Here is a 14976-nt window from a genome sequence, read left to right on the forward strand (position 1 = left end):
ACTTACCAGTCTGAGTGATTAAATTTTCATCTCTGTTGGCTTAGATTTTTATCTGCTTACTTAGAGTTCTTAAGGTTTCTAAGCATCCTAAGATTAAGAACCTTTCCCTACTAATTAATTTAGTAGATTACTAGGGAAAGGGGCTGTAGACCTCTTTTATCTACTTCCTGCTGATAAGGATCAATGGGTCTCTAACCTATGGTCAGGATACCAGCAGTCCAGTCCAAAGGCCAACACCAAGCAGCAACATGAAGTCAGCAAATACTGACAGCCACAATACTCAGTAGGATTACCCAGGGAAGTTCTCTGGAGTGTTTTTCTTTGTGAAGTCAAGTGTCGAAGCAAAAAGATCAGTGCAACATTATGTTGATCCAAAATACAATCTCTCACTGCACATGCACTTCTATACTTCCTCTCCTCAGAGGCCACCCAGGGATGTTCTTAGCTGGCCAAAGTCACACCCCTTTCATGTGAGAGCTCACAGCAAAACACCACATGCCCTCTCACAAGCCAACCTGGGCAAAACAGCATGTGTCCAGCTTGCAGTAAAACATCACATGACAAAACTCAGTCTTCAAAGAAACCAAAACTTTCACTTCACGTCTCATTTCCTAGTGTTCTTGAGGAAGTCCTACGATAGAAAGACAAATTTAAAGCATAGAGTAACTCAGCCTGAGGCAGATGGATTATATGCCAAAGCTCAGCTCTGTTTTTACTGTGTGATCTCTGAGCTTTATCTTCCTCATTCATTAATAGAGAATGGTGACTTGAGTTTTTTATTTTAGCCATTCTGATGGTTGTAAGGTGAAATCTCAGGGTCATTTTGATTTGCATTTCCCTGATGACTAATGACGTTGAGCATTTCTTTAAGTGTTTCTCTGCCATTTTATATTCCTGTACAGAGAATTCTCTGTTTAGCTCTATACCCCACTTTTTAATTGGATTACTTGATTTGTTGTTTTTTAAGTTCTTTAGTTATCTATATATTCTGGATATTAGCGCTCTGTCAGATTTAGGGTTGGTGAAGATCCTTTCCCAGTCTGTAGGCTGTCCTTTTGTTCTGATAACAGTGTCCTTTGCTTTACAGAAGCTTTTCAGTTTCATGAGGTCCTATTTATTGATTGTTGATCTTAGAGCCTCTGCTGTTGGTGTTCCCTTTAGAAAGTTGTCTCCTGTGCCAATGAGTTCTAGGCTCTTGCCCACTTTTTCTTCTGACCGATTTAGTGTGTCTGGCTTTATGTTGAAGTCTTTGATCCACTTGGACTTTAGTTTTGTGCAGGGTGATAAATATGGATCTATTTGCATTTTTCTACATGTAGACATCCAGTTAGACCAGCACCATTTGTTGAAGATGCTGTCTTTTTTCCATTGCATGGTTTTGGCTTCTTTGTAAAAAATCAAGTATCCATAGGTGTGTGGGTTTTTTTCTGGCTCTTCTATTTGATTCTATTGATCCACAATTCTGTTTCTATGCCAGTACCATCCATTTTTTTATTACTATTGCTCTGTAATACAGCTTGAGATCAGGGATGGAGACACCTCCAGATGATCAGTTGTTGTACAGGATCATTTTGGCAATTTTGGAAGAAAGGGGAACCCTCATCCATTGCTGGTAGGAATGTCAACTTGTACAACCACTTTGGAAATCAATCTGGTACTTTCTTAGATAATTAGGAATAGTGCTTCCTCAAGATCCAGCTATACCACTATTAGGCATATATCCAAAATATGCTCAAGTACACAACAAGGACATCTGCTCAACTATGTTTGTAGCAGCTTTATTCACAATAGCCAGAACCTGGTAACCACCTATATGTCCATCAACGGAGAAATGGATACAGAAATTGTGGTGTATTTACACAATGGAATACTACTCAGTAATTAAAAACAAGGAAATCATGAAATTTGCAGGCAAATTGTGGGGCCTAGAAAAGATCATCCTGAGTAAGGTATCCCAGAAGCAGAAAGACACACACAGTATATACTCACTTTCAAGTGGATAGGAGACATGTAATATAGGATAAACTTACAAAAAACTGTACACCTAAAGAAGCTAAGCAAGAAGGGGAACTCTGGCTAAGATGCTCAATCCCCATTCAGAAAGGCAAAAGGGACAAACATTGGAAGAAGGAGAAAACAGGAAACAGGACAAGAGCCTACCACAGAGAGCCTCTGAAAGACTCTACCCAGCAGTGTATCAAAGCAGATGCTGAGACTCATAGCCAAACTTTGGGCAGAGTACAGGGAATCCTATAAAAGAAGGGGGAGATAGTAAGACTTGGAGAGGACAGGAGCTCTACAAGGAGAGCAACAGAACCAAAATATCTGAGCACAGGTGTCTTTTCTGAGACTGATACTCCAACCAAGGACCATTCATAGAGATAACCTAGAACCCCTGCTCAGATGTAGCCCATGACAGCTCAGTTTCCAAGTGAATACTCTAGTAATGGGAACAGGGACTGTCTCTGACATGAACTCAGTGGCTGGCTCTTTGATTACCTCCACTGGATGGGGGAGGAGCCTTGCCAGGCTACAGAAGAGGACAATGCAGCCATTTCTGATGAGAGCTCATAAGCTAGGGTCAGATGGAAAGGGAGGAAGACCTCCCCTATCAGTGGACTTGGAGAGGGGAATGGGAGGAGATGAGGGAAGGAGGGTGGGCTTGGGAGGGAATGAGGGAGGGGGCTACAGCTGGTATACAAAGTGAATAAACTGTAATTAATATAAAAAATAAAAATTAAAAAATAGATAATGGGGACTGTGTCTAGCTCATTAAGTTTGTTGATATTCGTAAAGCAGTTGATTTGGAAACCTGGGATCTGTTAAGAATGCAAGCATGCAATAAACCAGGAGTTTGTAAATAATGCCCAGGGCACCAACAAGTTTTTTAGATAAAATTGTTTTGAAAGACAACCACCTTCATAAGCATACCACATGTGGCTGCTTCTGTGCCTTCAGAGCAGAGGTGACTGCTATGAAAGAGATTATTCCATAGTCCACAAGCCTTCATATTTGCTATCTTCTCCTTTCGAGAAAAATATTTTGTAAGAGCCTGGTATAGTGACACGTAACTGTAATCCCACAGTAGACAGGCTGAGCTAAGAGGGTCATGGGTTCCCGACCACCATGATCTATTCAGTAAAACTTTGTCTCAAAGAAAAAAAGAATGAAGAAAGTTTGTCAGTTCCTGCACCAATGAATGTTTTCAAGAATATTGATATTATGGTTATTCTCTTGTTTATTCAAAGCAACTTAAAATCACCAAGTAAGATGGCTGGGGGTCAGGGACAGGGCTTTTTTTCTTCTTCTCAAATTTATTCTCAAATCACTCATTACAGTAAGTAGAACAATGAACAACATCAACTTTCAGGTTCAGGAAGTATGTTTGTCTGGGGACAGGGCCCCCATATATTTTTCCCACATGCTTGTGTTTAAATTAAAAATAAATTTACTAAAAAGTACACATTCTCTTTGGTCCATCTAAAAAAAATTCCAAAAATATTCTTTAAAAAGCAAAAAATGAAAACCTTCACCCAGATATCCTCAACATGCCTTGTTCTGTCTGAGCTCAGTTTTCTTTGAAGTCATTGAGAATAGAAAACGTCCCCAGAGGGGCTGTATCCCTGACTCAAAGTTCACCAACAGCCTCCGGGTTCACCCAAGCTACCTCAGGAGGAATCTGCTTAAAATGGAAGAGTACAGACAAAGTGGCATCTGAAAATAAGGTTTTCCTGAAAGGCGTTCAAACATGAGAAAGAAGTTCCGGGCTACTGCACCCTGGCTTGTTTCCCATAAGCTCTAAACCTATGACCTGACTTCAAGGCATACATCTACCATCGAGTCACCTGTGTACTGTTGGCTTGTACTACCAGAGCACACTTTATATTAAAATAAACAGCCAAAAGTAAATTATACAGACATCTGGCTGTTTATTTCTGAGGATAAAACAAACAACATTAGAATAAACATTTGACATTTCCTCCGGAGCCTTTGGCTGTCCTGTCTTCCCTTTGGTTGAGTAATCACAGAAATTATGTTGTCAGAACAGTGAACTGTTAAGAATGTACAACTCTCTCACCCAGTCGTCGAGTTTCAGAGGTGGACTGCTGAGTTGTGTGTTAAGAGCTGGAAACAGCAGTCAGATTTGAAGCGTTAGAGCTCTTGGCTATTTTGATTCTTTAACGTTTTATCTCATTTAAAGTAAGTTAATTTTTTTTTCCATGAATGTGTGGTGTTGAAGAGAAATATAAAATCTGAGGCACAGTTTTCTGACTGAATTAGAAAAGCGTGACAGTGACAGGGTGCACAGTGGGACTGCTCACACCACCTGAATACAATAACAGAACCCTATAATGTAACCAAAGGAAATGAGAGGTAAGAATTGTGTCCCCTGCGATGGACAAGTAAACATGAAACTTTCACATTGAAATAATGCACATTTTATGGTTATTTATTGACTCTAACTCCATTAAAAACTTTGCAAAGCGTAAGATTGGCTTGAGGGGATATAGAAATTCAATCAGCATACACATGTGCACACAGATGATAGATATCTTGCCTTGCTCCCTCTCTGAAACCAACTAAGCTTCCAACAACAAGCAAATTATATTAAGTTCATCGAGAGGATTAAAGAAAGAGGGAGAAAGTCCTAATGCCAGATGACATAAAATAAGAAAAACAGTTGGACATCTCTGTTTCCCCCTTAGGAGCAGACTGATAATAAAACTAGCTCAGTGAAGTCTCTGCTCAGTCCTGGACTCTTTCATGTTGTCATGGAAAACAAGACCCAGGGCAAGGCCCATGCAGATGGAGAGCTGAGCTCTTAAATGCACTCAGGAGCATACACGGCCTAATCTCCGTATTGCTTCCGAGACTCCTCCCACTTTCTCCCCGTGAATAATTGTCTGATTTCTCTTGGGGGTACCCACCAGACAAGACTACTCAGACACAGGTTTAAGCAAACAGAAAGTCTTTATTAGCAGGCTGGCGACTAAACTGGGAGTTTGGGATCCCAGTGCACTGCCAAGCTTTTCTTGGGGTGAGCTTTTAAGGACAAAAACCATGTCCTGGGGTGACATGCTTCAGTTTACAATAACAATTAGCCATAAGTGAGGATATAGAAACCAAAGAGCAAGGTTAGTACATTTAGACACTTTCTAAGGGACTTCAATGGATTGGCTTTGTTTCCCTTTGGCTGATGATGCTGTCTATGCACTGAATTTTACAGCCTCAATCTACCATCTACCATCGAGTCAGGCCTGCTAATTTAGTAGGCCTGAGGGCCTACTAAGGTCTGGAGTCCTGTTACAATTTCACCATCCATCGAACACCTGAGCACATGGAATCCAAGCCTGGTGGCTCATGTCTGTAATCTCAGAACACAGGGCGTGAAGGCATGAGGATCATTCTGAGTTCAAAGTCAGCCTAGGTTACATAGTAAGTCCCAGGTTTTGCTAACATGAGAGCTTTAAGGCTACTTAGAAATACCATTTCTCAGTCAAAAAAAAAAAAAAAAAGAAAGAAAGAAAGAAAGAAAGAAAGGAAGGAAGGTGGAAGGAAGGGAGGAGAAAAAAAGAGGCTTCATATATTCAATGATGTTCTTACATTCTTTTTTCTCTTCATCCTGAGATGTGTACATGCTCTTTTTCTGTCATCACCCCTATTGCTTCAATTACATAGCACTTTGCATTTTGCAACACTCTCATCATAAAGCCCCTGTATACATTGATATTCTCAGTTTACTAAGACAATAAGGCCAGTGTTAACACCCATTATTTATATTGCACGATCCATTCTCAATCCCACTGTGGGAAAAGAATTGCATTCAATTTTCACAGGCATGCATCTTCTAAATGACTCTCTCCTGTAAGCGAAACTTTCTGCTTTAGACATCAAAGCTTCATTTTAACTATTTTGTATGAAATCTTTCTAAATAAAAACTCACATATCACAACAGATGAAGAGTGCAGATGCATACATTCTTATACATGACTGCAATGCCAAGGCTGTAATGACAGCATCTGGTATCTTTAAATGCTATAGTAAAGTTTTATTGGTTTAAGTCTAGAAAATCTTCCCCTTGTTCTTATCCATGATCACTGTGGCCTCTTGGTCCTGTTATTGTTCCAGATTCCCTCATAACACTAAATTCCTATGAACCAAAATTAATACCCACATTTATTAAGGCTAATGGGGTGGCATAAAAACTAATGTTAAATATTTTGATACTGCAAAAACTATTTCTTTCCCAAAGAAAGCCCTTTCCAAGTTTTTGTTTATGACCTCATTAGAGAAAACAGGAAGCTACCAGAATCTGGACCACAGACTGACTGGGTGTTTGTGAATTTCCATATCCTTTGTTCAATCCATCCAATTTCTAACGCCTTCAAGTGGACTATCTTCTAACAATTTCAAGGAAGAATAATAACTCATGAGTAATAGTACTTTCCTATTCAGCCTCGTTACGGTTTTACTTTTTTAAATTCATTTTTAAATTCATTTGAGTGACACTTTTGTTCACTTGAGACAGGGTTTTATCATATATCCCAAACTGGTTTTGGTTTAGCAAATTCCTACCTTAGTCTTTATGGTTCTGGGACTCTAGGATTATAAGCGTGTGTCACTATGCCCAGCTGGATAGTACCATAAGTCACAAATATTTTGAACCATCCCTTCCCAAATAATGGGGGAAAGAGTAAAATTATCAAATTTGATAGCACAAAAAAATCATTTTCTAGTATCATTCCTTTAAAGAGAGACAAATCCAGTGAAACACAAGTCAAAAGTTCGTGTTGATACTAACCAGCTCTGGGAACTTTAGTGATTTGGTTTGCCTAAATATAAATAGCATATTTTTTTTTACAATTAATTCATATCGCTGAAAAAAAAAAGAGAAGAGAAGGAAAGGAAAAGAAAGAAAAGGAAAGAAAAGGAAAGGAAAGGTAAGGAAAGGAAAGGAAAGGAAAGAAAAGAAAAGAAAAGAAAAGAAAAGAAAAGAAAAGAAAAGAAAAGAAAAGAAAAGAAAAGAAAAGAAAAGAAAAGAAAAGAAAAGAAAAAAAGCTCTTGTTCAACTAGCCATGTATTTTTGACATTTAAAATACTGGCTGAACAGCAGAATAATCTGTGACAACGGCGCCATCTAGTGGCCTCTCCGTTAACGAGTGGCCTGACTAGTATCCACTCCACAGGTACTGCTCCTATTGGTAAATGCTTAGGATTTTAAACTAATGTGCATTTGGGGTCTGTAGTCTAAACTTCTGTATTATTTTTATTCCTGTTTCTCTGATAAACAGCTTTGGCTTACAATCACAGCCCATCACTGAGAGAGCTCAGGCAGAAACTCAAGCAGAAGCAGAGATCATGGAGAAACACTGATAACTGGCTTACTCTCCATGGTCTGCTTACTGTCCTAGGCCCACCTGCATTGGGGGCATTGCCCATGGTGGCCTGAGTCCTCCCACAAGGACTCAAAAAAATGTCCCACAACTTACTTACAGGTCTGTCTGACTGAAGCATGTTCTCCGTGGAGGTTCCCCGATGAAAAGAACAAACAGCACAGCTTCTCATTTTGTGCTTGTGAAAACTGAGACCTGAAATGGCATATATACACATCTATGCACCTTGAAGTGACTCGGTGTAAGGACTCCAGGGACACTTGAGGTGTGTGTGTATAAACATTTATAAGAATTTGTAATATATATATTATATATATAACTTTTGTTATATATAACTTCTTACAAAAGGTACACACACAAACATCACATATTTTTTAAAAACAAAAATATAATACCTGAGTTACCTTTGACTTCTGTTTGCTTATAAAATATAGTTTCTGATTCAGTAACTGAATATGGATTGCTATCTTCTGTGTTGTGATGTTTTATTTCTTCAAGTACAATGTAAAATTCCCTTAAAGCACAAATTACAGAGACGTCTTGGACAAAATATTAGTAAATGTGAATTAATTTAAAGCCACAACCCAAGAATAAAGGCAAAAATTGTCTCATTTAAGGGAAAAGTGCAGTAAGAGAGAGAATCAAGCAACTAGCAGAGTTAGCTGCTGCATACTTGCTCCCTTCAGGCAGTGGTTCAGTTTCCCCCAGATCGGATCTACTAAAACAACAGTAATCATGGAAGATGTGTAACTGCTAGGTAGAGCCTGTGTTCCTAAGCCCTAATAAAATCCAAGTTTGACAAGGAGATGCAAAGTGACTGTCTGCCTCTTCTGAGTCTGGGCGTAAAATGCTTGGAATGTGAAATTCTACTGGGTGTGTGTGTGTGATTTTTTTTTTCAAGGTGAAATGCAATAGACCAGTAACCAAAATATAACCACACAGGTGATGACCCTGTGCGTGAGTCAAGAAGGACCCAACACACACACACACACACACACGCACACACACACACACACACACACACACACACACACACACAGAGAGAGACAGAGACAGAGACAGAGACAGAGAGAGAGCAGACAGACAGACAGAAATCAGCTACTTGTTTTGTAAATAAAGTTTTCTTGGAACATGACTATTTTCATTTCACGTACGTGTTTATAGCTGCCTGTGCACTACAGCACTTGAATATTTACAATAGTCAGTTGTCTTAGAACTCGAAAATATTTGTTTATCCCTTTCAGAAAAAGCTTGCCAACCCCTTCACCCTTATCCTATAAAAAGTGGCAGGAATAAAAAGGAAATCATGTCACTGAAATGATCATTTTAGTTAATAATTAGAAAAAAGCCTAAACATTTACCTTCATATATTCAATTTATGAATATGCCTAACAAGGCTTTGCCTGTTACATTTTATGACTTGGATTTCTGTGTCTTACAGCCACTTGCCCAGGCATTCATTTGGCCAGGAGAAAGCAGAATGTTGAATCACTGGTGCTGTTGGGCTCAGGGCAAGTTTCACCAGCAGAGGGCTCCCATAATGGTCTAACTTGCCTCCCAATAATGAACTTCGCATACATCCTGAAATAACATCACAGTCTCCACTGAAGTCCTGGTATCAACTTTGCTAAAATTAGTTCTCAAAAATATAATTTCAAAGTCAGTGGTAGGGGTGGGGTGGAGTGGGGGTGGGGTGGGGTGGGGTGTGAAGGTTAATTCATGAGTCCATTCGACCGGTGAAGGCACCCTCTTACTGCCGAGTGATCCCCTCTGGACCCCAGATTAGGTACTGACCACACCCAAACACAGGTTTGAAGCACAGACTAAATGCAAAGTCATTCTTTACTAAACAAGGCAAAGAGTCAAGGTGGCTGAGGTGGTTTGGATAGGGATGGCTGCCGTAGACTCCTGTGTTTGAACTTTTGGCCCACAGCGAGTGGCATGATTAGGAGGTGTGGCCTTATTAGAGGAAGTGTGTCACTGTGGAGGTGGGATCTGAGGTCTAAGAAGCCTAACTATGGCCAGTGTGTCTCAGTCTTCACTTCTGGTGCCTGCAGATCAAGATGTAGAACACTCAGCTCCTTGTCTGGCACCATGGCTGCTTGCATGCTGCCATGCTTCCCACCATGATGATAATGGACTAAAACTCTGAACTGTAAGCCAGCCCCAATTAAATGCTTTCCTTTATTAGAGCTGCTTTGGTCATGGTGTCTTTTCATAGCAGCAAAGAGCTTTGTGAGTGTTACTTTTAAGATGGAAAAAGTGGAGGTATATGTTAGAATGAGACAGAGAGAAAGAGGGAAAGAAAAGGATAACTAAAACAATCCTGAATAATAAATGAACTGCTGAAGGTATCACTATCATTAACCTTGCTGTGGGATTCCACTAAAGAAGACAACTCAGCTGTGGGTATAAAGCAATAGAAAGTCTTTAAAAGCTGGTAACGACCCTGGGCGTTTTGGATTCCAGTGTAGCCCCAAGCCTTTCTCGGGGTAAGCATTTAAGCACAAAAACCAGGTCCTGGGTTGACATGTTTCCGTTAATAAGAACAGTTAGCCAGAAGTGGAACTACCAGTAGCCAAAAAGTGAGGTTAGTACATTTAGAGAACTATAGACTTTGATGAATTGGGTCTTTGTTTTTGTATTTGGCTGGTGGCCAGAGTTTTACAACCTGAGTGGGACTTTCATCATGAAGTCAATTGTGCTAAGGCCTGAGGACTATTAACAACCTCAAATTGTGATGCAGAGTTATAGTAATAAAAACAGCATGCTATTAACACACGTTAATCAATGGATTTGAACTGAATATCCAAATATAAATCTACATACCTATGAATATCGGTTTTTTTATGAAGATATACACACTGGAATTCAGAATTTAAAAAAGCATCTTCAAGAAACTGTACTGGTCAAATTAGGATGGTTGCATGTAGAAGAATCCAAGTAGATACATACTTATCTCATGCACAGAATTCAATTCCAAGTTGATTAAAGACCTCAATATAAGAGCAGATTCCCTGAATCTGATAAGAGAGGAAGTGGGAACTAATCTTGAACTTACTTGGTAGAGGGAAGGACTTTCTGAACAGAACACAAAATAGGCATTAAGAATAATTAATAAATGGAACCTCATGAAACTAAAAAGCTTCTGTATGGTAAAAGTCACCATCATTTGGACAAATCAGCAGGCTACAGAATGGAAAAAGACTGTCACTAACTACATCTCATAAAGGGCTAATACATAAAATATATAAAGAACTAAAAAATAAACCTGGGCATCAAGTAAAAAAAAAATGATGCAATTAAAAAAGGGGGTACAGATGTAAACAGAGTATTCTCAAAAGAGGAAATACAAATGCCTGAGAAGCACTGAAAGAAATGTTTCAGCATCCTTGGTCATCAGGGACATGGAAATCAAAACCATTTTGAAATTTTATCTTATATCAGACAGAATGGCCAAGAAAATTTTTTAAAAATTAACAGTTCATGCTGGTAAGGATGTGGAGTGATGGAAACACTCATCCATTGTTGGTAGGAGTGCAATCTTGCACAGTCACTATAGAAATTAGTGTGTTGGTTCCATAGGAAGCTGGGAATAGATCTATCCCAAGATCCAGTTGTACTACTTTTGGACATACACCCAAAGGACCTTTCCCCCTTCTACAGAGGCACTTGCTCAACCATGTTCATTGTTGCTCCATTCATAATAGCCAGAATTTGGAAAGAGCCTAGATGTTCATCAACAGATGAATGCATAAAGAAAATGTGGTACACTTACACAATGAATATTACTCATTTGTTAAAGAAAGAAAAATAATGAAATTTGCAGGTCAATAGATAAAGCTAGAAAAAAAATCATGTTGAATGAGGTAACATAGACCATGCTTATAGATGGATGTTAGCTGTTAAGTCTTCAATAAACAGGCTATATAACACCATATAACCACAGAGGTTAAGTATAGAGTAAGGGAATGGGGGGAGCAATGGACTTCCCTAGGAAGGGCAACTAAAGAAGACAATTATGGATGGGAAGGATATGGAATGGGAGAATCAAATGAGGAGGGGGAGGGGAGAGGGCTGAGAGAGGAAATTTAAAGACAAATAACTAAAACCAAGGTCTGTTTGAGGGGTTGTATGGAAAACTAATACAGTAGAAACTCCCTAAAATATGTATATATATGAAGGTGATCTAAATAACAAGGGAGATCTTTTGTCACTTTTAGTACTTGGGATACATTATGTCTAATCAAATTGTTTGCCAAAGGGGCACCACGGGAACCGCAAACAACTCGGGCTGCTGCCAAGACTCTTTGTTTCTCTCCACAAACTGATGATAAGGCCCTACTGATCAGGTTAGCACCCACCTAACTCATTGAACATGAGAAGGACAGCTGGTGCCTACATAGCGGCTTCACCTACTGACCATTTCTTCATGGTACTGGAAGGTACGCTGTGCACCAGCAAAGGGTAAAGGTAAATACCAACACAGTTTCAAATCCTGATCACAGTGGTGAGCAGCACCCAAGGCGTAATAGCGCAATGGTGGCACAAAGCTTTGGGGACTAACCAGTATCTGGATTTAAGGCCCACTGTGTGAGATGGAACCCATCCCCGACACTGCTCAGCTGGCCATAATCCTAAGGCTAGAGAGGCCAGCAACCTAGGGGCAAACTAAATACTGTTGCTCTGCTACATAGCTACAAACCATCTCCTAACAACATTCTGCTATAATCACAGATCCTTGTCCTGCTCAGCCATCATCAGAGAAGTTTTCTCCTGCATTAGATGGAAATATATACAGAAATCCACAGTTGGACAAGGTGCAGAGTGAGAAACTTTCGAACACTTGGTCCTAAATGGATGCCTTCATCTATTCCCTGCCTCTATGGCTCAGGGAACCCCATAGAGAGGAGACAGGAAGAGTAGGAGGAGGAACACAAAGGGGAGGGAGAGCACCAAGGAAACGAGGTCTTCTAAGTGCAGCAGGGCTGACACACATACAAACTTACAGAGACGGCAGCAACACGGCCAGGGTCTGAACAGCTCAGCGCCCGGTGTGGTCCCAGAGCTGACGGGAGAAGTGGATACAAGCCCCTTCCCTAACACAGAAGCTATCTCCAATTGATAACCACTCACAAGTGAAAAACAATTAGTTTTCTCCGATGAAGTGTTACTGGGTATACAAACTACTCTTAAGGCCAGGTCCAACACCCAGGCGTAGATGGCGAACACAAATGAACTCAATTGTTGGAGGTTTTTGTCTTGTTTGGTCTCATAATACTTTGACTGGACATTTCCCAACCACCCCTCTTTTCTTACCTTATAGTTCTTTTGGTTCACTTTGTGATTCCCAATTTTGGGGCTTTAGGGGTTTTCTGTCTATACATGCCATGCCAACGTGTCTCTGTGTCTATATGTGTTTCTTGCACTTTCTCTCTGGCTCTCTGTTTTTGCTTGTTTGTTTTATTTTACCTTATTTTTTTTTCTTTGTTTCCTTTCCTTCCTTTCTTTTTAAAAGATGGCTCTTTATTCCTTAATGAGAGCAAGAAAGGATTTGGATGGGTGGGTGGGTGGGGCGGGAGAAGGTGATGAGAGTTGAGAAAGGGACAAGCATAATCAAAATATGTTCTTCAGGGTTCCCATGGTGCCCCTTTGGAAAACTATTTTCAATTAAAAAAAAAAAAAACAAACAAAAAACCTCATGAATACAGAGGAATTTCAAATATGGGCATCACTGTGAAGTGAGTCCTCTGAAGAGATTACCTTTTAATATGACCTTGCCTGTGTAGACTGTCACAAGTTTATAGGTCAAAGCTAAAGTTATCTTGGGGTATATTTAGTTAAGTTTAATAGCCATTTTTTTGCATCGGACCTAATATCTTTATGATTTTTAGATAACATTATTGGAATATATCTCTCAGTTTGATGATTATTCTTCACTAACCCTAAAGGTGAGAACGTGATAAAGACATCTAAATCCCGCAAATCCTCTGCCTTGCTGCAGCCTGACTACCTGATGATTCTCCTTGCAGCTTGTAATAGACTGTTCATTATTTTCTTTTCTTGCCTAACATACAGATATCCTCGAGTCTGATCCCCAGCACAAAATAAAATTAAAATTCATGTAACTTTTCCATGGTGGAACGTTTCACTGGATTTAACTTGAATCCACATTTCTGGGCCACTCAAAATGACTCAAAATGAAGTATCTTCCTATTTCCTTAAAATAGTTGTTTTAGGTCAATATTAATCACTGGTGTATTTCAGGGCTGGAGAGATGGCTTAGCAGTAATGAGCACTGGCTGCTCTTTCAGAGGACCTGGGTTCAATTCCCAGCACCCAGATGGTAGCTGACAAATGTCTGTAACTCCAATTCCAGGGCACCTGACACTCTCACTCAGACACACATGCAGGCAAATCAACAACGCACATAAAATAAAAATTATTTTAAAGACTAAAAAAATCACTAATGTATTTCTATATGAAACAGGACAATATAAATGTTTTCATTGATAACCGCAAGTCCCTTTAAGTACATGAGTAAGTGCTCAGAAACAGAATGGGTGCAGATTTGCTAGAAGAAAAAAATGATCTGCCCATGCAAAGAAAACTGGGTCCTCCCTTATCAGCAATAATTCTGGTCAATAATTTAAGGAACACCTCTTGTACATTTTTCTTTGATGAAGCCCAAAGATTGCACATCTGTAAGTTAATTCTTTAAACTAATATTTAAAGAATTAAATGTTAGTTACTTAAAGTTAATTCTTTAAACTAATATTCTCAACTAATAATCACTAATATGCGTGATTTTTGGCCCAGCGAGACATTTGGTAATGGCTATTGACATATTAGGTTATCAAAACTGGGAGAAGGAAAGTATTGACTCTGCGCAGGGCAGAGCTGGAGAATTGTTTAAGCACTTTGTAGCCCCACAATGGTCCACCACACACACAGTTACTCAGCCTAAATACGGATAGTGCTGAATTTGAGAAAACTCTAAACTTTGATTTTTGAGACCTAGGTGAAGTAACATGAAGTATCATGTTATTTCATTTGTTTAGTGAAAATAAATTCAGAGGCTTTCCTGAAGGCTGGTTGTGTTAGAGACCGGTAAGTGGCGGAGAGTCAGTGGCATCCAAGTACCTTCAGAAATGACAAATGTAGGCTGCCGGAAATGAAGAGGGGCAAATCCAGAATTTTACAAATTTACAACATACGTTGGAGGATATGTTCCTTGGAAATAAGACGTTATTCAAGAAGTATTTGTCACAGGCAACTGAATTTCTACAAGGTCGAGGCCATTCTGGTCTACATAGTGAGTTTTGGGACAGCTGAGCTACGAAAAACAAAACCCACGAGAAAGGGGGAAGCTGGGTGGAGGTGGACTTGGTGGCAAACGCCTTCAATTCACAATTGGATGCCTGTCGCCGAGGGCTCTCAGATCAGCCAGGATTCCCTGACTACTTAAGAAAAACAAGCAAACAACACACACGTGGTAGCTGCTATCAAGATAAGCGGTCAGACTAGAACGAAAATGCCTAAGTCAGAGAACGCTCGTCTCGAGCTCCCGCGAACTAGGCGG

Source organism: Meriones unguiculatus, chromosome 3 (genome assembly GCF_030254825.1).
Source record: "Meriones unguiculatus strain TT.TT164.6M chromosome 3, Bangor_MerUng_6.1, whole genome shotgun sequence".
In the NCBI taxonomy this organism is placed as follows: Eukaryota; Metazoa; Chordata; class Mammalia; order Rodentia; family Muridae; genus Meriones; species Meriones unguiculatus.